Source organism: Aotus nancymaae, unplaced genomic scaffold (assembly GCF_030222135.1).
Source record: "Aotus nancymaae isolate 86718 unplaced genomic scaffold, 86718_ANA_hifiasm-v0.15.2.pri h1tg000009l, whole genome shotgun sequence".
NCBI lineage: Eukaryota > Metazoa > Chordata > Mammalia > Primates > Aotidae > Aotus > Aotus nancymaae.
Window position 1 is genome coordinate 2081551 of NW_026988420.1, and position 25779 is coordinate 2107329.

Sequence of the window (25779 nt, forward strand, 5' to 3'; positions counted from 1 at the left end):
TCTTGTACAACTTGTAAGAGCAGTTATAGGTAAACCATTTTCTTCACTAGTTTGACTACATTATTTGATTGCTTCTCTAAAATGGAATTTCCTTTCTTGTTTTCTTTTTTTTTTTTTTTTGGAGACGGAGTCTTGCTCTGTCACCCAGGCTGGAGTGCAGTGGCGCAATCTCGGTTCACTGCAACCTCCGTCTGCTGGGTTCAAGCAATTCTCCTGCCTCAGCCTCCCAAGTAACTGAGATTACAGGCGCACGCCAAGACGCCCAGTTAATTTTTTTGTATTTTAGTAGAGACGGGGTTTCACTGTGTTGCCCAGGCTGGTCTCGAACTCCTGAGCTCAAGCAACGTTAGGATTACGGCGTGAGCCACCACTCCGGACTCTTTTCTTTCCTTAATGGCCTCTTGTTTGTTTGTTTACCGAGAGATGCTTATTCTACTGTGTGTCTTACATCTAAACCAGCTTGGAGCAACACTGAATTCCCGGTCTAGTCAGCTGCTTCTTCCTCCCGCGGTCTAGTGTTCGCGCGGGCTTCCCGCCAAGTGCCCACCTGGTTCTCCTCCTGTCCTCACAGTTTCCCTCCTCGGCTGTGGTCCCTGCTCAGCACTGGCCTTCACTTTCCCAAACTCCCCTGCAGTGTATACACACGCAGCCCTGCTCCCTGTCCTCTCAGTGATTATTTCAGAAGATCCCCCACGTTTAGCATGGGTAGCAGGCACCTCATCATGTCCTCAGGTCCCTCTTGGCATCCTTAATTAGCCGCATACTGCAGCCAGAGTAAATTCCGCGCACAGAGCCATCAGCAAACACCAGGCCTCTGTCCACCACACTTGGATATTTAAATTATTGTCATAATAACGAAAAAGGAGGAGGAAGCTTTCGTAAATAGGGGTGATGAATTAAACTTCATTTACTGTGATGTAAATTGTTCTGGGTTAAGGAATCTTTTCTCTATTTAAATGATTCAAGTCTTTGGAATGCTGCAGGTCAGGCCAGTGAACACTAGGGGGCATGAGAGACGTTTCTCCCGTTCTCAGCCCTGTCGTCGAGCTTGTGAAGGCGGAGCACACTTGCTTCCAATGCTGTCCTTGCAGCCTTTCCACCCATGACGTGTGTATTTTTTCAATTTTTATGTATTTTTCTATCACAAATCTTGATTTTTTCCCCGTACACTGTGTAAGAATCTATGCATTAGCTGAAAATAAAGCATCTGGGTTTTATTTTCTGAAAAATAGTAGTTTTCTGTTCTGCCTAAGTTGCTCCCCAACCAGTGGCCAAGCACTGGAGGCAGCATCTTTCTCCTTCAGAATATTAGGGTGCATTGAAAAGGCGCTTCAGTAGCATTCAACATTTTAAAAACACATATAACATATAATATTTTTAACCTTTTTAACATTTTTAAAACATAACAGCTAAAAACATTGTTTCTGGTTTTTCTTAAATAATATTGAAAATTTCAAAAGAAGTCTTTTGTTGATTTGTCTGTTGCATTTTGCAAAGAGTCACTGATCTTATAACAGTGAATTTTATCCTGCAGGAATTCTGGCCTATTTCGGTTGGGGAAGTGTCAGCTGTGGTTTGGGAGGATGAGAGTTTACCATGTAACTAATTGGAGACAAATGAGAATGTTTAGTTTGCTTCTCCTGTCGTCTGTCTGGTCTGTCTGCCCTCCATCCAACCTGTCCAGGCCATCTGCGAACTCCCAGTGGAGTTATCGTCTAGATTTGACCTTGGCAGACAATGATGGCAACAGCGGAATGCTCTTCCCAGCTCCCTTCTGCGGCTGCTCTCCAGGTGTGGCCTGCCAGTCAGGAGGACGTCTCAGTCCTTTGAGTTTTCAGACTGGTCTGTCTTTTCGGAGTCCCCTCCTCCTGCTTGAAATTCCCTCTCCTTCTTCTTCACCTAGCTTGGGAGTCTCCTCTTCAGGGGGTGTTTCTTCACCGCCCACCTCCTCTATGCCGAGGTTGGACAAGATTCACCACAGCACTCACTATGTCTTATTTAATTCATCATTAATCACATTTGTCTCCATCTTAAGTATCTTTTTACTTGTATAATCTATGTTAGTCTACCACATAGTAAGTGCTCAATAAATGTTTACAGGGTAAATAAAATGATGGCTAATTTGATCCAGCAATCCCACTTCTAGGCATATATACCCCCCCAAAAGCAGTACATGTATCAAAGAGATATCTGCACCCCCATGTTTATCACAGCCCTATTCACCACAGCCAGCATGTGGAACCAATGTAAGTATCCATCAACAAGTGAATGGATAAAGAAAATGTGATATATATTCACAATGGAATACTAGTCAGCCATGAAAAGAAGGTAATTCTGTCATTTGCAGCAACATGAATGGAGCCAGAGGTCATCGTGTGAAGTGAAATAAGCCAGGCACAGACAAGTATTGCACATCCTCACTCGTATTTGGGAGCTAAAGACACTGATGGCATAGAGGAGAGGTTAGAGTGGTGGTTACCAGGGGCTGGGAAGGGTAGGGGGAGAGGAGATGAAGCGAGGTTAGTTAATGGGTTCAACCACACAGTTAGAAGAAATAAAGTCTAGTGTTTGTCAGTACCGTAGGATGACTATCGTTATCAATATTGCATATTTCAAACTAGCTGGAAGATTTGGAATGTTCGCAACACAAAAAGTGATAAATAGGCTGGTGCGGTGGCTCACGCCTGTAATCCCAGAACTTTGGGACACCAAGGTGGGTGGATCATGAGGTCAGGAGTTCAAGACCAATACGGCCAACATAGTGAAACGCTGTCTCTACTAAAAATACAAAAATTAGCTGGGCCTGGTGGTATGCACCTGTAGTCCCAGCTACTTGGTAGGCTGAAGTGGGAGAATCGCCTGAACCAGGGAGGCAGAGTCTGCAGTGAGCCGAGATTGTGCCACTGCACTCTAGCCTGGGCGACACTTTGAGACTCTGTCTCAAAAAAGCAGAAACCAAAACCAAAAAAAAAAAAAAAAAACCCCAAAAAACAGAAAAAAGAAGAAAAGATAAATGTTTGAGGTGATGGATACCCCAATTGCCTTGATTTGCTCTACACACTGTATGTATGTATCAAACCATCACACGTACCCCATAAACACATATATTAGGTATCAATTAAAAATACAACTTATGGCAACATTAATGGAATGATCCATGGCTAACTTTTCTGCAGGCTTCGTGTCCTCAGGCAGTGAATGATTGGCAGGTTTTACCTGGACATTTGAAACTCAGTTTTACGGAGAACAATGAACTTGGAGGGGAAAAAGTCCAGATCTGAGGAATAATTTGAACCTGTCACGTCTATTGTAAGAGGCACTTTTGAGTTCCATGCCGTATTTCATAGAGTGCTCCTGAATGTAACCAGACAGTTCAGCCAGGGCACGCAGTCAACAAGGAACACGCCTTCCCCAGAGTCTGAGGGGGCTGAGTTTCATCTTCTTTTTCACCTAATTCCACAATCCCTTAAATCCCTAAAAGCTAAATTTCTTGATTCTAAGTTCAGAAGGAGCTTTGCTACAATTAACTAAATTTTAGGCTATTTGAACAAAAATTTGAATATAGGAAGTAAAATAATATCGTATTTCCTCATATATTTCTTTCCCTGTGCGCCATTTCCCAATTCTGAGGAAAAAATACTTTAAAACTGCTTTTTTCCTGTATATAATACACAATCCCTTCTTCCCCTCTCACACACTCTTTTTGGTCCAGGTTTAAAATAGCAATTCCAGCTGGTGGCAGACACTCCTCGGGGATTTTAAGTCACTAATCAATTTCGCAGCTGGAGGCAAAGCACTTTGCTTGGAAATATTTTTCACATGACATACAAGGTGCTTCGACCTCCTCAGAGCAGCCAGAGGGTTCCACTGAAGGAGAGGGGAGGCTGCTGGCCTACCCCGGAAACCAGAGGAAAGTGAGGTGGCAGCAGGAGGCCACGGCCACGGCCAGGCCACGGTCACTGGCAGGCCAAGCGCAGTCGCTAGCTACCTTCTCCCACCCTTCACTTTTTCTCCTGCACACTTTCATTTTTAATAAACTGAGCCACAGAACAAGGAAATTCCAATTTCTGCAGGAACCTCTGGGAGCAGGGAACTAGGAAGGTAAGAGCTACCTGGTTCCACCTTCTTGGACGGAGAGTAAGACCCACACTCAAAGTGTGGGAAGGAGGAAACCCTCCTTTGGAGTGACACTGTTCTCTTGCCTGGAGGAGCTCAGGCTTCAGCAGGATCAGAATCATGGAGAGTGTGTTAGAGGCTGGGCGTGGTGGTTCACATCTGTAATCCCAGCACTTTGAAAGGCAAAGGTGGACAGATCACTTGTGCTTGGGGGTTCAAGACCAGCCTGGGCAACATGGCGAGACCTTATCTCTACTAAATAGACAAAAATTACCTGGTCATAGTGGCATTCCCTTGTAGTTCCAGCTACTCAGGAAGCTGAGGCGGGAAGACTGCTTGAGCCCAGGAGGTGGAGGCTGCAGTGAGCTGAGATTGCACCACTGTGCTCCAGCCTCGGCAACCGAGGAGTCTGTCTCAAATAAATACATAAATAAATAAAACAAGAGTGTATGTTAGAGCCCAGATTGCTGAGCCTGACTCCAGTTCTGATTCCGCAGGCAGGCGGGAGGCCCGAGACTCTGCCTTTAACAAGTTCCCAGGTGATGCTGATGCTAATGCTGCTGGTCTTAAAGGAGCACAGGACCACTGATCTTATCTACCCTGTCCATGCACTTTCTTTCACTGGTATCTTTACTCACAGGCTAGTTGGCTTCCTTTGTGCCTCTCTTACAAACACACTGCTTCATTCCCCAATACCTTCCCCTCAAATGGCGTTAAGTCGAATCTGAGGAGGGTGGTACACTAAGACCCATGTGCTCACACTATTGCTCTAATTTTAGAGTAACGATGTCAGGAGAGCAACAGAAAAGACTGTATGTAAAATCATAATTTTAAGAGGTTGGGCATGGTGGCTCATGCCTGTAATCCCAGCAGTTTGGAAGGCCAAGGTGGGAGAATCTCTTGAGCCCAGGAATTCCAGACCAGCTTGGACAACATAACAAGACCCTGTCTTCACAAAAAACAAAAATCAGCTGGGTCTGGTAGCTTGCACCTGTAATCCCAGCTACTTGGGAGGCTGAGGTGGAAAGATTACTTGAATTTGGGAGTTGAAGATTGCAGTGAGCCATGATTGTGCCACTGCACTCCACTCAGGTGACGGAGTGACTGTCTCAAAAAAAAATGAGATTTTTCTTTAAGCTACAAAATATATTTCACTGATCTGTGTTTCATCGATTCAATAAGCTTGTAGTATTTGTGTGCCAGTATGTGATGGGATTATAATACTTCCTGCTATCAGACCCTTTTCCCAGAAAAATCATCAAATTATTATTTTTTGAGATGGAGTCTCGCTCTGTTGCCCAGGCAGAAGTGCAGTGGCATGATCTTGACTCACTGTAACCTTCACCTCCCAGATTCAAGTGATTCTCCTGCCTCCCGGGTAGCTGGGATTACAGGTGCAAGCCACCACACCCAGCTGATTTTTATGTTTTTAGTAGAGACAGGGCTTCACCATGTTGGCCAAGCTGGTCTCAAACTCCTGACCTCAGGTGATCCACCTGCCTTGAACTCCCAAAGTGCTAGGATTACAGGCGTGGGCCACCATGCCCAGCCCAAATTATTTTTAATAACATACACAGGTATCGGTTTTCACATGGAAGCAGATTTCTTCATTTTCTACCCAGAATCAATCATCTATCATGCCACAGAGTGACTTCTCCATTCTCGCTGGAGCTCATTCCAGATGTAGCTGGGGTTGTTTTGTTTGTTTGTTTAAAGGTAGCATCTTGCTCAGCCACCCAGGCTGCAGTGCACTGGTGTGATCACAGCTTACTGCAACCTCGAACTCCTGAGCTAAAGCGATCCTCCCACCTCAGCCTCCTGAGTAGCCGGGACTACAAGCATGCAACACCATGCCTGGCTAATTTTTAAATTTTTTGTAGAGACAAGGCCTCACTATGTTGCCCAGACTGGTTTTGAACTCCTGGGTTCAAGTGATCCTCCCTTTTCAGACTCTTAAAATGGTGGGATTACAGGTGTGGGTTGTCTCAGGAGGATGAAGCTTGGTGATTAAGAACACAGCTCTGGAGTGAGATAGACTAGAACTTGTGTGTGCTTTTAAAAAATTATTTTTAAGTTGGAAATAACAATTATTACCTCATAGAGATGCACCAAATCCATACCTTGGCTGAATTCCAAATGGCTAAGTGGAAAAGATACTGAGGACAAAGCCAAATGTTACCATCATAACATGGATTTCTGGCATAAAAGGATAAACCTGATATTGTTATTAAAATGGAATAATTGGCTGTATCAGTTATTTATTGTCATAATAACACTATGTAGCCAGTAACCATAAAGCTTCAGTTGTATTTAACAATAAACATCTATTCTTCACCATTCTGTTGGTCAGTTGGGAGACTCTACTGACCTGGGCCAGACCGTAGGGTCTCCGCTGAGCTGACTCAGCTGCTGTGGCTGCAGCCACTTGCCAGGTGGGTGGAGGGCTGCCTGGTGCGGGCTGTCGTCAGCTTAGACCACGTGTCTCTGCTCCATGTGGTCTCTCATCTTCCAGTAGAGAACTGAGCTTGCCCTCATGGCATGAGAGGGTTCAAAGGATGGGAATGGAAGCTTGCAAGGCCTCCTGAGAACTGGGTTCAGAACGGTCACTTCTGCCACATTCTGTTAGGTAAAGAAAATCACAAAGCCACCCAGATTCTAAGTGTGGGAAACAGACTCCACCTCCTGGTGGGAGGGGCTCCAGAGTCACATTTCAAGGGCCTGAATATAAGCAGGAGGAGAGAATTCAAGCCATTCTTGCACTCAGCCTGCCACGTTGACATGTTTTTATCATTAAAGTTTTTATCCTACAACTTTAATGATAAAGCATCATGTCAAAACGTTATAAGAGTGACATGATGGGGAAGATACGATAATTTCTCCACTGTCAGCAAGATATCTCCCCAGCCAGCTGCCTACCATACACACAAACAGATAGAGCCCACTTCCACCTGTGATTGTTAGAGAAGCAAGTGTTTGACTCGCTCATTTGAATATAAATATTCTACTTTTCTCCCTTTGGTCTTTATTACATCTGAATCAAAGATGATATATAACATGCCTTGACGTAGAACGATTTGGGAGTTTTTCTTCCTTGTGATTTTTTCTTTTTTGAGGCAGAATCTCACATTGTCACACAGGCTGGAGTGTGGTGGCACACTCACAGCTCACTGAAGCCTCAACCTCCTGGACTCAAGTGATCCTCCTGCTTCAGCCTCCCAAGTAGCTGAGACTACAGGCTCATACTACCACACCTGGCTACATTAAAAACATTTTTTTTTGTAGAGACAGGGGTCTTACTATGTTTCCCAAGGCTGGTCTCCTGCCCTCAAGCAATCCTCCTGCCTTGGCCTCCCAAAGTGCTGGGATTACAGGCATGAGCCACTGTGCCCGGTCTATTAATCTTTTATATTCTGCCATGTATTATCATCTAAATTTCCATGTACATTTGTGGACTCAATAAAGGATATGTATCCTAAAACATGCCTTCTTTTACGTAAGATTAATGACTCTTGCACTCACCACAGTTTTGCAGTAATAAGTATGAATTCATACTTTGACTGAATGATAAAATTCCAATCTCTAAACACTTAAAGGAGGTTTTCCACTTCAAGGGTCACATAGAATGTTTACCTATATTTAAAAGTGAATACTGAATTTTAATATTAACAACAAATTAAAATGTCACACCACGGTTGTATCACTAATGTGCTCACAATGATTAGATACAGTGGTAACCTATGCAAGGAGATGACCATTGATCAGATGCAAGTTCAGGAGTGCCATAAATAAGGCTGAAGCAGGCTTCCAGAGAGGAAGCAAAGGCAGACAGCAGGGTTTCAGCTGAACGCGAGGCCAAAGCTGAGCTCTGGGCGTCTCTATGATCCCAAATGGCACTTAGAAGATGAAATGAGCCAACGTATGTAGAGAACATGGGGCACACAGCAGGTCTTTGACAAATGGCAGGTCTTCTTTTTCACTATTTTTTCCTTTGGTCAGAATTAGTTACAATGCTGCATTTTTTTTTTTTTTTTTTTTTTGAGACAGAGTCTCACTCTGTTGCCCAGGCTGGAGTCCAGTGGGTTGATCTCAACTCGCGGTAACCTCCGCCTCCCAGGTTCAAGCAATTCTCCTGCCTCAGCCTCCCAAGTAGCTGAGATTACAGGCACCCACCACCACGTCCAGCTAACTTTTGTATTTTTAGTAGAGACAGGATTTCACTATGTTGGCCAGGCTGGTCTCAAACTCTTGAGCTCAAGTGATCCACCTGCCTCGGCCTCTCCAAGTGCTGGGATTACAGGTGTGAGCTACTGTGCCCAGCCCTGCATTGTATTTTGACCTGTAGTGAAACTTATCAGCAAAGTCTCTTGAGTCAAAGTACAGATGAGGTTAAGGACAGGGAATATCTGTGCAAAAAGGATCCTGGTCCCTGGGGGATTCACACTTGACGTTGTGTAGAAGCTGCTGTCTCTGCGCCTTGTTGCTTCAGTTACCCAAAACCTCCACGTTTCTCACTGTTGAGACATCACTGCCACGGCATCGCGACAATTATTTCACCTCTTTCAAGAGTAGGTTGCAAATGTCATTAAACCCAGGACAGGCAAAGTATGTGGAATCTGCAGATAGAATCTGTAGAATTGTTTATGATGACTTTTAAAAACCAAAAAGATAACTGATAATTTTGGATGTAAACTATATACACATGATAGCCCCCTCCAGGTCTAGAATAATTAGAACTCTAAATAGATCATTTGTTTCCACAGATAGGTTCCATCTCAGGAGCAAATCACAGAATGACTACATAGAGAGATGTGTATTATTTTGGCTACTGAAAAGTTATTCATTTCTAGATATATTTCTATTTGTGTACTATAATCATTTATCACTTTCATATTTGTGTTTCAGATTAGTTTAAATAGCATGGCTGCACGTGTTTTCAATACATTAGTGGCTCATTCTTCATTCACTCATTCAACAAGAAACTGTTGGGTCTGCGGATGATACAAAGATGAACTGGACTCAGTTCTTGCCTTCAAAGAGGGTAGATCTCAGAGCTGGTGTCTTGGAGAAAGGTTATCTAAGATGTAAAGTAAAATCACAGTCATCAGACCATGGCTCCCTGTGCCTAGCCCCTCCCCCCAGCATTCCCCCCACCTCTTTCTCCCCTGCCTGTGTCACCTGGCCATAAAACCTTGACCTGCCTAGCCCTGACAGGGGCTTCACAGATTGGCATTCCAGGTAAGTGCAGAACGTCATTTCAGCTTTGTGGTCATCTTCCCTCTGTAAATGGCTTTCTTCTATGGAGGTAGTACATTTTCATGGGTATAACGTTCCTGCCTTTCTTTTGCTTAAATCAGTCTAATACTCTGAAGGTTCTATGTTATGTAAATGATTGTAACGATTGGTGTATTCAATTTAAACATCTCAAGACCAACTTTTAGCCAGGAGATGGAGTGCAAGAGCCAAAGCTAGGAACTCTTAGGCCCTTTATGGTGTTCATATCTTTTCCTCTGATTGAAAGGCCTAGAATTGTATTCAGTTTAGCACTTGGAGCCCAAAGTTCAGCCTCATAATATGTGTGAAGTTAGCCAAGCTGCTAGCAGTGGGCTATATGCATACATAAACAGCATTTACTTACTTTATTTTATTTTTTTTGAGACAGAGTCTTGCTCTGTCACCCAGGCGGAAGTGCAGTGGTGCAATCTCGGCTCACTGCAACTTCCACCTCCTGGGTTCAAGCAATTCTCTTGCCTCAGCCTCCCGAGTAGCTGGGATTACAGGCACCCACCACCACGCCGTGCTAATTTTTGTATTTTTAGTAGAGATGTGGTTTCACTGCATTGGCCAGGCTGGTCTTGAACTCCTGACTTTGGGTGGTCCGCCTGCCTCGGCCTCCCAAAGTGCTGGGATTACAGGCGTGAGCAACCGCGCCCGGCCAACAGTACTTATTACTATGTTCTTTTTAATATAAAAGTTGATGCTTGTCTGTTGCACAGTTCCTGGTGGGAACGCCTGGGTTCTGGTCTATCCTCAAGGTCATTCAGGGACCTGGACTCCTCCCTAGGCCAGCACGTCTCTGTCTTTGGTAAAATATTGCTTTTAAACATCTTCAAAGTATCATGAAGACCTAGTTTGTACATTTCATAAAGAAAGATGAATTATTAGAAAGATGAAATTAAAAAGCAGATACACAATCCTGCTCTGCAGTCATCAGTCGGTAAAGGGTCAGGAGTGAAATTTCGGTTTTCGTACACCTATCTGTGCACTTGAACTGATCCCATTTACAGCAGTGTTTACAGTTAACATGGCAACTGTGCTTCCTTCTTGTTAAATTTCTCTCATCCAGGTTGGAGGGACCACAGTATATTTGTTTGTTCTCTGGCTCTGTAGTTCTCTAGGAAAATCAAGAGGTTTTCTTGGCTCCGTGGCCATCCAAGGGTGAGGGGCTCCTCTCAGGGGTGCAGATGTGACTCAGCGAGGATGGGGCCACCTCCCACCCCATGAAGGTGCTCCTTCCCTTGGGAATTCCATCTGGTGTCCTGGAGCTGGCTGTGGGCAACAGACGCTGCCCCAGGAAGATATAGGAGTGGTCAGCACAGCGTATCAATGAAATCAATCCCAAGACTGCTCCATACACACTGGGCTGAAAATTTACTTTCCATACGATTTATCATCCCAAATTATGTCCAGTCACAATATCAATGAAACCTGTGAGGGAGTCTACAGTGACATTAGGCTACTAGTAAGACACAAAAGGACACTCAGATAACAAAATGCCAACCACCCGAGACCCCCACATTAAACCACAGACTCTTCCCATTATCAGATTTGCAGTAAAAGCTTAAAGTGTACCTATTGACATTAGTTATTCTATTATCAGCACAATCTACTCTCTGTGAGAATAAAGCCACTGAATTAATTGATAATGCATTTGAAAATGAATCTCCATTCCCTTTTACATAATTATTTTTTCATGACATATAGGTTATCATTACCACATTGCTTTCCATTTTAAAAAAATCTAAGAGTCCCTCAAAGTAAATACTTTTCTGAAAGTCCTTAATTTGGAGAACTCTGCTTTCTCTGAGTCGCAAGGGGAGAAGTTACAAATGCTGGAAGATGACATCAGCATTTAATTGCAAATAAATTCTGTTCTCTGGCAGCTTGGCTATTGTGCTAACATTTCAAAATTGTTCTAATTCTTAAATTGTTACCATGTTTACTAACTCTGGATGGATTATGGCTAGGTGTACTGGATCATGCCTGTAATCCCAGCACTTTGGGAGGCTGAGGCAGGCGGATCATTTGAGATCAGGAGTTCAAGACCAGCCTGACCAACATGCTGAAACCCCTTCTCTACTAAAAATACAAAAAATTAGCCTGGCATGGTGGTGCACTCCTGTAATCTCAGTTACTCGGGAGGCTGAGGCAGGCGAATTGCTTGAACCCAAGATGTGGAGATTGCAGTGAGCCGAGATTACAACACTGCACTCCAGCCTGGGTGACAAAGCGAGACTCCATGGCAAAGAAAAAAAAAATCTGGATGGATGATGAAGCCACATTCCTAAAAGATACTCACATGTTTACAGGTGAGAATGGGGGATCTTCAATGGACTGGAGGGTTGCCTTGCTTCTTAGATCACAGAAGCAGCTCAGGAATATGGTGCCAGTCTGGTGCCTAGCGGGGTAAGCCCTGGATAGGAGCTCATATTTAAGTATGAGAGATGGAGTGTATGCAGGGAGAAAATGGAAACTGTAATTTTAAGGATGTTTTGGGGAACATGGAATCCTTGGTGAAAAGGTGCCGCTATACAGCTTTCCTGGCTGGTGAAAGGAATGAACAACACAGTTCTTATTTGTGAAAACTCAGCCTTAGAAAATTTCAATTCATTACACACAAAAATATTTATGAAATGGTTTGGGACCAAAGGGATGGATAGTAGGGTAGACGAGTGTCTTATAGAGCCTGTGTGGGAAAGCAAAAGGCGAGTGTGGACGTCACAGGCAGAAGCGAGCTGTAACGTTGTCAGTGTAGTAAGTGTGGCTCCTCACAGGCGGCCATTGATTGTGAGACCTCATCTTGCTCTGAAGATTTCCTGGCGGCTGTCATGCATTGCCTCTGAAAAGCCTTGTACTGTGGTAACGGTTTAAATGAGACAGTTTGCTGCAACAATAGCCACGTCTAAGGAACGTTATTATCTCACTGCAGATGATGTTTTTAAGAGGTGATTCAGAATGATAGTTTCATGATTATGGAAAGGAGTTCCTTCTCAAACTGCAAAAGGAAAGATGAAAATAGTGATGAAGCCTCCAGAACTGAAATTGGACACCTTTTATGATTGATATGTACTTTAATTCAAGGCAACACATATTTATGGGGCATACACTGTTTCTAATACTTATAAAACCCATTCAGTTTGGAGCTCACACCTGAGTTGTGCTGTAATTGGATTTTCTTAATATTCATTAAAAACACAAAACAATTTTATTTTACATTTTTTTGTATTTGCATTTGTTGCTTATAGTTTGTGGGGTGGAGCAGAGTGGTGTGAGGTTGAAGAAAGGCACTATGAATTAAGCCACACAAATGCCTCTAAAAAAATAGTAAGTAATATAACATTTGTTGGATTCTTACTGTGTGTCAGGCGCTGCAAGCAGATTTAGAAATAATTACTTAGTCCTCTTACCAGCCATATGGGGTAGGTAATATTATCTCCCTAGCATGACAGCTTTAATTCACCCTTTTTGTTTCTATCCCTTTCCATCGCTGTCTCTCTCTCTCTCTTTTCCCCTAGTCTCTAGGACAGGGATAGAAACTCTTTAGTGATTTTCAGTAACAGAAGAGCTGAGAACTGCTTAATATCATTATTAGCTCACTTCTAATAGAAAGAGCCACCCTGTGTCCATGCAGCTGAAAATTAGTTTTGTGTCTGAGATGATGGTGCTCACAATCATATACAGGAAACCCTGCCGCTGTGCTACGCTGAGCAGGCAAACACGGGCCTTCCCTTGGAGGGATCCTCTTCTCCTAGGATAAACGTGGGAAGTACAGACAGAAATCTCTTCTGTTGTCATGGCGATACTGCCTCCTGATAGGTTATCATTCATTCCAAGCATGTTTGTTTCATTTGTTTTTTTTCCTACCTTAAGCCCAGTCTCAGTGGGTTCTGGGTGGTCTAGGCATATGTGTGTGTGTTTTCATTGTAGTAAGAATATTGAATATGAGATGTACCCTCTATAATTTTTTTTTTTGAGATGGAGTCTTGCTCTGTCACCCAGGCTGTAGTGCAGTGGCGCGATCTTGGCTCACTGTAACCTCTGCCTCGAGGGTTCAAGCGATTCTCCTGCCTCAGCCTCCCAATTAGCCGAGACTACAGGCATGCGCCACCACGCCCGTTAATTTTTGTATTTTTAGTAGAGACAGGGTTTCACCATGTTGGCCAGGCTGGTCTCAAACTCCTGACCTCAAGTGATCCACCCACCTCAGACTCCCACAGTGTTGGGATTACAGGCATGAGCCACCATGCCCAGCCTACCTTCTTTAATTTCTAAGTCCACAATACAGTATTGTTAACCATTGACACAATGCTGTACAGCCAATCTCTGTAACCCATGCATCCTGTGTAACTGAAACTCTGTGCCCACCAAGCAGCAGCTCCTCATTTCCGCCCCCACCCGCCCCTGGCAACCATCATGCACTCTCTGCTTCTATGAGTTTGGCTATTTTAGGTCCCTTATAGAAGTGGAAACGCGCAGTATTTGTCCTTCTGTGACTGGCTTATTTCATCGAGCACAACGTCTCCCAAGTTTATCCATGCCGTTGCATATGGCAGGATTTCCTTCAGTTTTCAGGCTGAGTAACATTTCCTTGTATGTATATGCTGCATTTAAAAACCCATTCAGCCACTGGCAGACATTTAGATTATGTCCACGTCTTGGCTATTGTGAGTAATGCTCCAAGACAAGGGAGTAAAAATATCTCTTTAAGATCCTGAATTCAGGTTTTTTTTTTTTTAATAAATCCCCAGAAGTAGAATTACTGGGTCAGTCATATGGTGATTCTAATTAAAAATGAGTTGTTTTTAATTTTTGGAAGAACTTCTGTACTGCTTTCCACAGTGATTGCGTCTGTTTACATTCTTACCAATGGTGCACAAGGGTGCCAATTTCTCCACATCTTTCCTGACTTGCTATCTGTGTGGTTTGTTTAAATGACAGCTGTAAGAGTTGTCTCTTGCTTTGATGCAATTGTGAACTTCAGAAATCAGCACCTGGTTCCTTTAAAAGCAGTCCATCCTAGGTTGTGTCTACAGTCATTGAATCCTGACCTACATTTTCTGATTCATTAATTCATTCCACTAATAGCTATTGAACACCATCAACAAGTCAGTCACTGTGAAGATGAATTTTTTTTTGCTTTTTTTTTTTTTTTGAGACAGAATCTTGCTCTTGTTGCCCAGGCTGGAATACAACGGCACGATCTCGGCTCACTGCAACCCCTGCCTCCCGGGTTTAAGCGATTCTCCCGCCTCAGCCTCCCGAGTAGTTGGGACTACAGGTGTGTGCCACCACACCTGGCTAACTTTTTGTATTTTTAGTAGAGATGGGGTTTCACTGTGTTAGCCAGGATGGTCTTGATCTCCTGACCTCATGATCTGCCCACTTCAGCCTCCCAAAGTGCTGGGATTACAGGAGTGAGCTACTGCGCCTAGCTGAGTATTTTATATTGAATTCTATTAACATATCCTGTATGTTTACTGTGTTTACTACGGTGTCAGGGAGGATGCTTTGTGCCTTTTTTTTTTTTTTTTTTACATTATTATCTTTACTTTTCACAAGAACCATGTAAGGTAGACCAAATGGGGTAATTTTGGAAATTCTTCAATAATTGAATATATTAACTTTCTGCTCTCTGTGAGAAGATATGTTTTAAGTAAGACACCACCTAGGTTCCTGGTTATCTGAGACATATTGTACTTTCTCAGATACTCTCAAACCTGAATTATTTAATAAAATAAAGTGGAAACACTAAAAATATCTGGTTCAATAAATAGCATAGGGGCACGGAGTAGACATGCAGAAAATACTTGTTCACTTGCCTTGAAATGGCTCTGGGTGGCCTGAAGGAATTAATGAACCTTCTCAAATATCTACGTTACAACCATTGGTTCCCACTACACGTTTATTTCTAAATAAAGGAGGAAAAATTCTAGCAAATAATATTTAACATTTTCATTTCTTCCAAGGTAAATCTTACTGAACATGGAGGATCTGATAGTGGTAGGTCTATCAGGAATATCAGGGAAAATGCTTTTGATGTTGTAGGCAAAGTAAATTCCTGTCATTTGTACTTGACACCAGCTACCTAGCAGGCTCATTGTGAACTTCAGGTTTTGCCCAAGTTATTTATATAAAGTATCTCAGTGTAATAGAGGGAATTGCAGGTTATTTGAAAATAGTAACAAAGCAAACCCAAACGACAAACTCCATTTCTATAATTAGTTTTCCTGAAAGTCAGGCACTTCTTTGAGGACAAGCTTTTGGTGGTATTATCTTTCTCACAGGAGGAAAATTGTTAGTAGATTTATAGATATTATTTTTATAACAGAATGTTAAACCCTTGAAAAACATCAAAAATTGTCTCCTAGAACTAACTCTATGTTTTAAAAAAGGATTCTAAATAGCAATAGGGTCTTTTCTCCTTTCTCCACTCCAGTGGTTTAATGGGATAGAGGAATCAATGTTTCTATTTTTAAACCTGTAACTACTTTATTTTGGATATTTTGTATATTTGTTGATGTGATTCCATTTTGTGCGTATATACCGTTATGCATGTACTATCAGAAACAGCAACATGCACAACGGTACATGTGCACAAAATGGGTCATATCAACATATGCACCAGCTTCTTACACTTATTATTCACTCTTTTAATAAATGTAAGAAGCTGGTGCTTTTCTTGTTCCATTCAAACATCTGAAAATGAAACAACAACACTGCCATTTTAACTGTTGTGTTTAATTCAGTCAATAAATTTTGTTGCTCCTTTTCATTTAAAGTGAATTCTCTTGGTTGTTATTTCTTCAGGATCAATTTTATTTCTAGCCTTTTCAATTTTTAGAAATCACACTGGTGATAATGATGGTGTCATGTGTGTGCCTGTGTGTGACTGTCTCATGGAGAGACCAATGAGAGGCCCATATTTCTTTCTACACTTTGTAAACAAGTGAAAAATTCCTTGGTAGGTTTGGGCAGCTGACTTCTGAAAAGCTCATGTGTTATTCTGACTCTGATCTGATTTCTGAGACCTTTACTGAGAAAATCTCTATTCCTTTCATCTTTCATGAGGCTGAATTAGGCTAATCTCACTGTGACTGTCAGGTAGTGGCAACATTAGGGCCACAGGAGTCTTTCTAAAGAGTTGCTTCCTGATTTTTGTTTATTTTGTTTTTAGTGGCATGTTTTCATTTCCTGTGTTTAACAGGTAGGGAAGCCTCTCAAGGAAGCAAGGCCGGAAACCCCCAGATGTAGCTACTGATCCCTGGAGGCCGAGAACTTTCCATTCTGTGGCTCAAGAATGGGCTGAGAACCATAAGGGGAGATGGATACGTCCGCAGCAAGGCAGCGAGGACTGTTTCCTAGACATTTTTTGGTAACTGATAGATCAAGCAGGCAGAAAATTGGTCAGAATAAAGACTTCAGCAACACATTTGGCCACATATTATAACCCTGCACCAAACAACTAGAGAATCTATGTTCTTTCGAAACATTTGTGAGTATTGACTACATCCTAGACCGTGAAGTAAGTCTTGACACATTTCAAAACATAGTTCCTCACCGAATGTGTTCTCTTACCACAACACACTACACTAGAAATCAGTAATAAAAAGATAATTAAAATCACTCCATACACTTGGACATTTGAAAGAATACACCTTTTCATGGATCAGAGAATAAATGAGTAAAGGATATTAGAAAATAATTAGATGTTCACAATAAAAATGATCCATATTAAGACATGAAATATAACCCAATCTGTACTTAGGAGAAATTTGATAACTTCAAATGCTTAGATTATAAAAGATAAGGAGCTGAGGATTAATAAGCTGAGAATGCATTTTAATTAAATGTAAGAAGTTAAGAAAAGAATAACAGGATAAATACATGGAAAGTTTAATTAAGAATTAATATGAATAAGAGCAGAAAGCAATAAAACAGAAAACAAGGATACCCTAAAATAGATCAACAAAGATGAAATATTTTTTGAAAAACCTCTAACAATATTTTTAAAGAAAATAATAGAAAAGATACAAGTATGGTTCAGAATTAGGTGAGCAGAACTACGGTTGCAGTAGAAATTAAAAATATAATGAAAGAATGTTATCAATATTATGGCAATACTTTTTTTTTTTTGAGTCAGGGTCTAGCTCTGTTGCCCACTCTGGAGTGCAGTGGCATGATCATGGCTTATTGCAGACTTGACCCCTTGGGCTCAATCAATCCTCCTCACCTCAGTCTCCTGAGTACCTGGGACTACAGGCTCACACCACCATGCTGGATCCTACAAACAAAAATGAAGATGCCTTCTTCTATTGTAAAATGCACAGGCCTGAAATTCAGTGAAAGGACAAGGGTGACATTCGAGGGAAGATTAAAGAAAGGCTCCTAACTACTCCAGAGGCAAAATCTATGTAGCTAAGCGTTAGAGTCATAGAAAGATCCTCTTGACAAAACACTAAAAAAGAACAAGCAAACAAACAAAAAACCTAAAGTTTGTGAGGACCATGCCTATTCCTTTAGCAAACTGAGAACAAGACAAGATTTCTGGCATTGGATACAAGATCCTAAATAAAATTGTTAAGAAACTAGTTACAGTTTTAAGAAAAGTGTATTGTCAAAGAAAAGTCCCTAGCCTGTTGTACAGAGACCTGTAACTGTCCAGAATTATAGTAGACCCTGAACCAGGCCCCAACACTGAAGTGCCAACATCAAAGCCATTCACTAGCATCTGCTCCAACACCTGCCTGCCATCACCACCACAAGCTCCAGCAGGGAAATCCACCCTCCGTGCCTTTTCTGAGGGTGGTCCTAACTCAGGATCTGAGGTAGCCAGATAGGCTGACTCAACAATTTATTCTACATCTAGAGGAATGCGGCAACAAAGAGAATGCTTGAGACTCATTGTTTCTATCACTCATCCTGCTAAGCTTGCTCAGCGACATATATGGTATTACATAATCTGTACCAGTCATCAATGTATAGCACTTCTTTCCCTCTTTTTGGTTTGATTTTTATTCCACTTCACTGTATCGGGTAGGTAGGAGAAGCTACTTTCATCATTCATCCCATAATCTGCAGAATGGTGGGAAGTCACAAACCTGATCAAATCCAAGCTAATGGAAGAACTGACACTACCCAGGAAACCTGAGCTCAGAGGGGCTAAATTGTGTCACTTCACAGTACGGAAGCTATATGTGATTTTGGATTGTTTCCTGTTGGGGAGAAGGTCAGCACATTTGGAACTGCACAGAAGGTGGCTGGATTAGGATTAAGTAGGAGCATTTTTACAGTTAAATGTGTGAGAAGATTATATATATACTGGGCAGCCAAGAGGTTACTCCATCTTCAAATAAGACACTATTACAATAGAGGAAAAATATGTCTGACCGTCCTTCCCACAGCCTCACCCCGGCCTCACCTTCCCAAATCACTGCGAATCTATGGAGTCAGCGCCCAGGCCTCTCCGCACAGATCACAGACCTCTCGCTCAGCCCTCAGCCCTGCTCCTTCACCTCCCGACCGCCCATGCTGACTCCATTACTGTCCCCAACCCACTGGGTCCCTTTTCTTCACGTCCCTCCACGGGCATCATTTAAGTCACATCCCTGCCAGTATCCTAACCTCCTTCCCCCTCCGGCTTCCCACCGCACTCACTGGGATGAACGCGGCGCCCTGCTGTGTCTGTGCTGCCTGTGTGTTGGGGGGCATTCATGAGGATGAACCCCAACCGGACGGCCGCCAGCCTGGTCACCCTCCTGCGTTTCCCAGCAGCTCATTCTCCCCTCCCCTCAGTCTCCAGGCTCCACGAACTTCCAACCCCAACGAGCCCCAACCGACCTGGCCTGGCTCACACCCTCCTCGGGGGAGGAGGGAGCAGGTGTCCTCGGACAAACGCCCTCCATCTCCACACCTGTAGCCTGTTCGCGTGACACTCAGCCCCTTAGCGCAGAGGCGCAGCCTCCTTCCAAACCATTCACCCGCTCGCCCCCATCATAACCTCCCGCGGTGATTTTTCCCGGGTCCTTGTATATTTGACTACTTCCTCTCAACTCTAGCCTTCTCACTGGCATCTAAACGGACTAAGATCCCTCCTGTTTTGTTTTTGTTTTTTCAGATCGAGTCTCGTTCTGTGACCAGGCTGGAGTGCAGTGGCGCGATCTCGGCTCACTGCAACCTCTGCCTCCCAGGTTCAAGCGATTCTCCTGCCTCAGCCTCCCGAGTAGCTGGGATTACAGGCACGCGCCACCACACCCGGCTAATTTTTTTTTTTTTTAAGTACAGATGAGGTTTCACCTTGTTGGCCAGGATGATCTCTATCTCTTGACCTCATGATCCGCCTGCCTCGGCCTCCCAAAGTGCTGGGATTACAGGCATGAGCTACCAGGTCTGGCTGATCTCTCTCGTTTTTAAAACGGAGGGATCCCGAGCCCATGCTCCTTTCTGGCAGCAGGTCTACCCTCTTCCAACCCTAAGGCAGGCCCAGAGCCTGGCTGCACGCCTTCCCCACTGGCTGCTTCCTCAGCAGGCTCATCTATCCCACAGCAGCTAAGGCACAGGGCACAGGTGACACCTTGGGGGTCAGATTTTAATCTAGAAATTTGGGAGGACACAAACATTCAGCCCATGGCGGTGATGTACTGGAAGCTGAGGAGAGTGGCGAGATATCTGGAAAAGCAAGACAGAAAATTCAGGGACTGGGAAGCTACTCTGGGTCAAAGGAATGCATTTAGAGTGGGGCAGGTTGAGTTCGAGTTTTCCAGTATGCAGTTAGCTGCATGGGCTTAGCAAAATGAAATTTAACAATATGCTATTTAGGGGTTGTTTTTCAGTTCATACCAAGTTATTTGTTATCTGGAGTTTACGCATTCAACTTTTAAAAGATAAGCAAATCTTAACATTAAAACAATTACGAGAATAGAGATTTTTATAATATTCTCATAAAGATATTCTTCCTTCTGAATATGAACCACTTCAGTAACGCCTCCTGCCGCATTGGACTCTCCTCTGAATAAAACCTACTGTCAGCAAGCCAGTATTTGATCAACGGTGTTGAAAAGCAGGTTTTACTAATTCTCAGACAATCTCCTGTTTCACAGCAGAGTTCCAAAGACTCTCATAGGCTCCACTAGGGATGCCAAACAAAAGCACATTTTGTAACAACAGCCAATGTAAAGAAGAGGGGGGGGAAACCCAACAGCCCAGCAAGAAATGAATAAAGGAAATGAACAGATAGTTGCAGTAAAAGAAACACAGTGGCCCTGAAACATTCAGAGTTCACTCAAAATAGGAGAAATGTAAACTAAAACTCTACTGAGACACCATTTGCCATCATGAGATAAGCAAAGATGAAGGAATTTGTTCACACACTGTGTTGGTGAGGGCTTGGGGGATAGATTTCCTCTACAGGAGACATAAATTGGTATAATCTCCGTAGAAGTCAATTCATCAACATCCCAATATTTAATATGCCCAAAACACTCCTTTTCATCAAACCGATGTCGATACATTTGATTGACAAACATGCTTGTATATGTGTGAAATGGTTTAAGTTTACAGTTATTCATAGAAGCATGGAAAATTGAAAGCCTAACCACACAGAACTGGTTTATGTAATATGTTATAACCATAGAACATATTACACAGAACCATGTGACCATTGAAAAGAATAAAAATGGTGGAAACAACCCAAATTTCCATCAACAGGTGAATGGATAAACAAAATGTGGTACATCACATTATGAAATATTTCTCAGCCTTAAAAAGGAACAAAATTCTGACATATGCCACAACATAGATGGGCCTTCAGGACAATAAGTTATGTGAAATAAGCCAGACACAAAAGGACAAATACTGTATGAATCCAATTATAAGAGATACCTAGAGTGGTCAAATTCAGAAAGACAGGAAGTAGAATGGTGGTTGCCAGGGGCTAGGGAGGGTGACTGGGGAGTTATTGTTTAATGGATACAAAATTCCAGTTTTGCAAGGTAAAAAGAGTTCTGCAGATGGATGGTGGTGAAGGTTGCAAAACAATGTGAAGCTGCTGAATGACACTCAAGTGTACATTTAAAAATGGTAAATAAGGCCGGGTGTAGTGGCTTACACCTATAATCCCAGCACTTTGGGAGGCCGAGGTGGGTGGACCACCTGAAGTCAGGAGTTCGAGAGCAGCCTGGTCAACATGATGAAACCCCTTCTCTACTAAAAATACAAAAAAAAAGCCAGATGTTGTGGCACATGCCTGTAGTCCCAGCTACTCAAGAGGCTGAGGCAGGAGAATCACTTGAATCTGAGAGGCAGAGGCTGCAGTGAGCCGAGATCATGCCACTGAACTCCAGCATGGGCGACAGAGAATCCATCTCAAAAAAAAAAAAAAAAAGGTAAATAAAACACAAAACTTTTCAAATACAGGGCTTTACCTTCTAATTGGTCAACATATAATTGCATAACCAAATTCTTACTGGCCAAATCAGGTCTTCTAGAGGAAGAAAACCTTAATTCGGTGGCTGACTGTCTAAGTTGGCTAAACATAAACACGGTTGGAAAAATGATTTGTTTAGGCAGATTCTCAGAGCTAACTGTGATAAACATAATACTTAATTTTAAAAATGCTTAAACTTTTCTCCAAAGAACATATTTCCACCATCAGGGGAACTGCTGATTTTCATATTATTCAAGCTATCTTTTGTCCCTCTAAAAGTATGAGTATTTTGCAAGTACTGTGGCTCCTCATTTCCTGGTAATATACATATTCCAATAGCTAGACACGATAGTATTTTCTAAAATGCCACATTTGCTATCTAGAGATACAACCAGTGAAAGAAAGTCTGTTAATTAAGACCCCAAGATGATAGATTCTACAAACTAACAGACCTACTTGCATCATAAATTAGGCCGGGAACGGTGGCTCACACCTGTAATCCCAGCACTTCGGGAGGCTGAGGCGGGCGGATTACCTGAGGTCAAGAATTTGAGACCAACCTGGCCAAACATGGTGAAAACCTATCTCTACTAAAAATACAAAAAATAGCCAGGCATGGTGGCGGGCACTCGTAATCCCAGCTACTTGGGAGGCTGAGGCAGGAGAATTGCTTGAATCCAGGAGGTGGAGGTTGCAGTGAGTCGAGATCACACCTTGCACTCTAGCCTGGGCAACAGAGTGAGACTCTGTCTCAAAAAAAAGTTAATTAATTAATTAATGTTTCATTTTACTAACAGGCTCAGCATAGTTTTCAATCCCTTACTTCATTTAAAATACAAACCCGAAATACTAAAATTTGAAACTTGCCGAGATTTTCCACATAGTGTAAAATGACCAGCGATAGCACTTCAATCTGGATATGCTGGACTCACCGCACAAGGAGATCCCTCGATGTTTCCAATCCAAGGAAATGTCAGGCATCTGGGTCTGAGATGGAGTACATCAGCAGAAACAGCCTTAAGTGACTGACATGCCTGTGGCCAAATGACTGCTGAACGGCCCCGATACTCGCTCAAGGAAGGCTAAGATCTTACAGCTGAGACATCGAAGCCAGGAGCAGCTGAAAACAATGCTATTTCACAAAGGAACAAACCAAAGAGAATAAATTAGAGTTGAGAAATCCTCCCCTCTAAAAGTTTTCTCAGAGAGACCTTCCCAGCCTTGTGTATGAAAACGAGAAGATACCATTATTCTTGCAGCCTCAGAGGAACACAGAGGATGCATGGATGAAAGGGGTTGATACTTGAGAGGCATTTGGATTCTTAGAGAAGACATGTTCCATTTTAGGCTGGCTTTTAGAAAGAACACAGAGGACCTTAGAAACTAATCAAAACCCTCTTCCTGCAGATAAGACGTCAAAATATTTGGGAATTTGGCTTGATAAGCATTTGTGCAAGACTTGCACCCAGGTCCCCTGACGCTCCTCTGGCCCATTTTGTTCCGTGCCTCACCACCCAGATAAAATTCTCGGATGCCCTTCATGTTACAAAGGCTTCATGCAACAAAAATATATTTCACTTGTTTGGAATTTGTCATGTGTTTTCCTTAGAAACAGGATATACGATGAATAGGTCCCCAAGCCAGCCCAAACACCTAATGTGTACATGTGAGACCTGGGTATGCTAAAAACACCTGCAAACCTAACACCCGGGAACTGAATTTATCATTCCAACTTGAAATGCCAGGAACGACGGTGTGAGAGACAACTGCACTCCCTTCTGACTCCTCCAGCTCCAAATCACTGCTGATATCGTGAAGGGGAAAGCTGAGGTTGAGGGTGAGGAACGGGGCACTGGGGCAAATCCAGGGGATACTCTGTCCCCAGGGTGTCTTCCTCGTCCCTGTTTGTCTCATCCCATCTGTCTCAGCCTATGGACCACTGGCTGTTCTCTCTTCACTTACCATCTAGGCTTGTGACCAGCAGTTTTCTCCTCTCCCCTGCTGTTGCCCTCAACATTCTTATATTCCTATGTTGCCTGCGTATCCTTCTGACCTGGAAGTGGGCATTCAGGCAGTCTTTTAGGACTTCCCAACTATTTATGACTACTATCAATAATGAAGAAAGACTAAGAACAGCCCTCTCTTCCTCTCCTTCAGCCCAGTCCCTCTTTTATTTCCTTCAGACCTTGATGAAATTCCTCCAGGAAGATAAGGCTTGAAACCCCACAGCCAGACTCACCCTGGTGTAGACACCTCCAGAGTTAGGATTTCTTTAGCCATCCTCGCCAACTGGAGGAAGACCCTGAGCTCAAAGTGGGAGGGAGCTGGATTGGGGTTGGGGTGATGAGAACATGCAGGAGACAGGCAGGAGGAAAGAAGCCACAGCAGGGGAGGATCTGGGCCTCTGGCCACTGAGCCCCGGCAGCAGGCATTCCTGGGTGGCTGCGCCATGACATAGCCTTTCCCATGCTTCCCTGTGTGCACGGCCGCTCACCCTCAGCCGAATTGTAAACTACTCAGGAAGAAAGGTCATGACACATCTCGTGCCCCCGTCAGCACTGAGTATACGGGAAGTAACTGATCAATACTTGTTGAGTAGCATGAACTTCCAAGCCACTCAGTGTCATTACCATCTTCAGCAGCAGAGGGGAAGGCAGGGCATTTCACTATGCCCATGCCTGCCCATGGCTGAGGAAGTCATCAACAGCCAGAACAATCGTTTTTCCTCACTCTTTATACATTTGTGTTTGCTTGTTCTGTTCCTTAATTTCAAGGGAGTGCATCTGAAGTGAGCATTTGATTAAAAGATGTTATAGGCTGGGCGCAGTGGCTCACGTCTGTAATCCTAGCACTTTGGGAGGCTGAGGCAGGCGGATCACAAAGTCAAGAGTTCGAGACTAGCCTGGCCAACATGGTGAAACCCCATCTCTACTAAAAATACAAAAATTAGCCCAGCATGGTGGCGGGCACCTGTAGTCCCAGCTACTCAGGAGGCTGAGGCAGGAGAATCGCTTGAACCCAGGAGGCGGAGGTTGCAGTGAGCCAAGATTGCACCACTGCACTCCAGCCTGGGCGACAGAGCAAGACTCCATCTCAAAAACAAAAAGATGCTATAAAAGCAGCAACTGAAGAGACCAGCTCACCTCCCGACTCTGTGCCATGTGATTTGCACAGCCGGCCACTTAGAGAGATGTCTGGCTCAAATAAGGAGAAACAGACCATTCTACTTTTCAGGGACTTAAACTCACTTTCAGAGCTGACTTATCAAACTCCAACTGCTGGCACTAATCCCCCTGTGCACTGCTCTGAGAAATACGCAGCCTTTTTTGGCTGGGATAACAGTAGCTGTTCCACAAAAGAACCTGTTTCTGAAAGCGCCTGTCAAGGAGAGCTGCTGGATCTTGTCTAAGCGGTGCATTCCGAATGCTTTCCGTGTTCCTTGGGAAAGCTCCACTGACCAGGTGTATTGGAGCCTTGCTCTTCAGCAAGGATACTGCAGAATTTAGTCCGGGGCCTCACGCTTAGAAGTAAAGAGGTTGGTCCTCAAGAGGGAATGACTGGGGGAAATGTGAGGAGGACACAGACCGCAAATCCACCACTCACCATGGGAAGGGCAGGTGCTGCAGGGCCGTGATAGACACAGGCTTCCAGAAGAATGCACAGGGTTGCTATTCAACTTATAGGTAAGGGCCAAGAAGAGGCCTCTTAAAACTCTTTCAGCAGGCTGGGCACAGTGGCTCATGCCTGTAATCCCAGCACTTTGAGAAGCCGAGGTGGGCAGATCACTTGAGGCCAGGAGTTTGAGACCAGCTGGTCAACGTGGTGAAACCCTGTCTCTACTAAAAATACAAAAAATTAGCCAGGCATGGTAGCAGCCACCTGTAATCCCAGCAACTCAGCAGACTGAGGCGGGAGAATCACTTGAACCTGGGAGGCAGAGGTTGTAGTGAGCTGAGATTGCACCA